Source organism: Curcuma longa, chromosome 2 (assembly GCF_044706935.1).
Source record: "Curcuma longa cultivar G26 ecotype Majalengka, Jawa Barat chromosome 2, ITB_CL_G26_1.1, whole genome shotgun sequence".
In the NCBI taxonomy this organism is placed as follows: domain Eukaryota; kingdom Viridiplantae; phylum Streptophyta; class Magnoliopsida; order Zingiberales; family Zingiberaceae; genus Curcuma; species Curcuma longa.
Window position 1 is genome coordinate 978,649 of NC_133862.1, and position 3,465 is coordinate 982,113.

Consider the following 3,465-nt stretch of genomic DNA (forward strand, 5'->3'; position numbering starts at 1 on the left):
CACCCCCCTCTAGCGAACCAACCGATCTTAACATGAACCTTAGTTTTGGTAATGACACTAGGTTCAAGTTAAGTGTGTGTTGAGCTAACAGTGCTAATCTAAGTGTGCAGGGAGCACAAGTTTGAACAAAGTCCTAGTTGACGCTAGGAAAAGGACTAAGTCCTAATTGCTGCTAGGCATGGACAAGTCTTGGTCTGGAGGATCAAGCAGAAGACTTGTTAGAGTCAAGAGCGCCAGGTGAAAGTTCATGCAGGGTTAGGAGGACCGGGGAGCGTGGCACAAATCCAGTCGTGTACGGTCAGGAGGACCAGAGGACATAGTGATGTCTGGGCAGTCTGGAGGACCAAGCCACAACAACAAATCCTGGGGGCTAAGGACAGAGCCGAACAAAAGTCCAATAAGTTTGGAGGACTTGGTTGACACAAGCTAATCTCTCCTGAGAAGAGTGGGTCAGGACGCATTTCCGAAGGGGAACATTAGGCGTCGATCTAACCCAGGGTTTCACTGGAGATCTAAAGTTAACTACAAAAAAATAGGTATTTTGCGATGAATTTTTGGGACGAATAATTTTCATCGCCAATTAGCAATGACATTTGGGACGAATCCAAATTTCATCGCTAATCTGTAACAAAATTTACGACGAAATAAATATTAGTTGCCAATTTAGCAACTCAATATATTCGTCACAAAATTCATTGCAAAAAAATAATTCGTCGCCAAATTCGTCATAAATTGGCGACAAACAAGCTTTTTGTCACCAATTTGGCGACGAATAAAATGTTCATCGTTAATTTGGCGATGAATTAGTTTTTGTCGCAAAAAACCCTACATCCGAACTTTTCTTTTCTTCTCCCATGCGAACTTGGCGACGAACAGCCTATTCGTCGCCAATTTGGCAACGAATTTGATTGTTCGTCGCCAAATTGGCAACCAATTTGACGACGAATTATTTTTTATCGCAAAAAATCCTACAACCGAACTTTACTTTTCTTCTCTCACGCGAACTTGGCAACGAACAGCCTATTCGTCGCCAATTTGGCGACGAATTTCGCCAAATTGGCGACGAATAGCCTGTTCATCGCCAAATTGGCGACGAATTCATTTTCGTCGCAAAAAACTCACTTAAACCCTAGATCTGAACTTCTCTTTTCTTCTCCCACGCGAAGTTTCTACTGCAGCTGTCTCTCTCGCTGAAGCTAAACTCTCGCCGGATATCTCGCCGAATCTCTCCCTCTCTCCGTCGCCGGATCTTTCCCTCGCCGGATCTCTCCCCCTCGCCGGATTTCTCCCTCACCGAAGCTCTCCCTCGCCGGATCTCGTTGATTTCGCCGAATCTCTCCCTCGCCGAAGTTCTCCCTCGCCGGATCTCGCTGATTTCTCGCCGAGATCTCTCCGAAATCTTTCCTCCTCACGTGGTAAGCTTCCTCCTTCATTTTTCCTCTTTTCTTCTGTGTTTTTTGCCGTCGGCCCCGCTGGAGAGACATCGTCGGACGTTGGGCGGTGCTACCTGTCCCTGGCCACCGTCAGGCGTCGCTAGCCGCCCCTGGCCGGCGTTGGCCGCCCCTTGCCGGCGCTGGCCATCCCTTGCCGGCACTGGCCAGCCCTTGCCGGCGCTGGCCGCCCCTTGCCGGTGCTGGCCACCCCTGGCCGGCGGTGGCCGCCCCTGGCCAGTGCTGGCCGCCCCTTGTCGGCGCTAGCCGCCCCTGCCGGCGCTGGCCGCCCCTTGCCGGCGCTGGCCGCCCCTTGCCGGCGCTGGCCAGCCCTTGTCGGCGCTGGCCAGCTCCTTGCCAGCGCTGGCCAGCCCCTTGCCGGCGCTGGCCGCCCCTGGCTGGCGCTGGCCGCCCCTTGTCGGTGCTGGCCAACCCTTGCCGGCGCTGGCCTATCAAGGTTAATTTTATCTGTCAAGGTTAATTTTCCCTGTATATGTTAATTTTCCCTGTATAGGTTAATTTTCATGTTAGAAAAATTTTTTCAGGTTAATTTTCATGATGCTTATCAAAGGTAGTTTCTACCTCATATGCTTAGAAATGTTATGGTTGGTGTTAGGTTTTTGGTAGAATACATAAAATTTTTATTGTGCTAATGTTGCTATTTAGATACCGATGTAATATCACTCAACGACATCGATTTCGCAACGGTGTAAAACCGATGTAATATCTGTTTAACATCAATTTTAACAACGGTTTTCGACCGATGTAATATCACAACGACATCGATTTTGCAACGGTGTAAAACCGATGTAATATATGTTTAACATCAATTTTAACAACGGTTTTCGACCGATGTAATATCACTCAACGACATTAGTTCTGCAACGGTGTAAAACCGATGTAATATCTGTTTAACATCAATTTTAACAACGATTTTCGACCGATGTAATAATATCATGTCTTAAAACGTAATAACACTTATTTTTTTTATGTTGTTTATAAATTATGATCGAGCAAGATGATAAAATTATCATAATATTATAAATTCACCAAACAAATCACAAATAGAAAAGCACCGATATATTTAATCACCTCAATATTTATAAATAACCAAAAGTAACTAACACAAATATTCTTCTTGCAACATATTACACAATCCCTCAACGTTTTCATCCTCAGAAGGATCACCTTCAGCCCCATCGTCCTCTTCCTAGTCTTCGCCATCTTGTTCATCATCATCCTCTTCGTCCTCATCTGAATCATCATCATCCTCTTCGTCCTCATCTGTTCCTAAAAGGCAAGAGACTTTTTCAGCAAACGGATGTAGATGCGAAAAAAGTGAACTAACATAGTTTTGTACATATAAATACATATATAAAACTAAGATACCTGCATATCAGCATGAGCATTGAATTTCTAAAAAGAAGCTACCATGTTACTTATGTCGTTTTACCATTTGACCCTATCTTGAGTGTCATTATGATGGTGTCTTCGCAGGACATTGACCACCCATAGAAAAGCAGTTCCAAGATAACAACATATTCCAAAAGCTACACAGACAAGCAGAATATAGTATTATTTTCTTAAACGGCAGAAGCAAGACCATATATTTCATTCAAAACAAACCGTATATTTTTTTTTAACAAAACAGAGATAGCCTATAGGGGAAACTATATTTTAAAAGGCGATTTCAGGAGGCAAAGGGAAGTGATTCATTTTCCATGATCCATTGGGAATAAACAAAAGAAATCAGTAAGAATAATTGTGAATACCTTCTTGCTTCTTCATCTCTCAGTTTAGCATCCATCTCCTTGCTTGGTGGATACTTTGGGAGGCTTGATGGTTCACATGCGTATGGTGGAGTGTTAAAGAACTGCACAAATCAAAACAGGTAATGATTACAGTATAAAAATATATATTAACAGAGAAAACAAAAATGCAAAAGTTTCAAATACATTATTTGGGTCAGAATGAAGCATATCACAACAAAATAAATGTTAGAAGATAATTATTATTTGTATATAGCTGTTATATG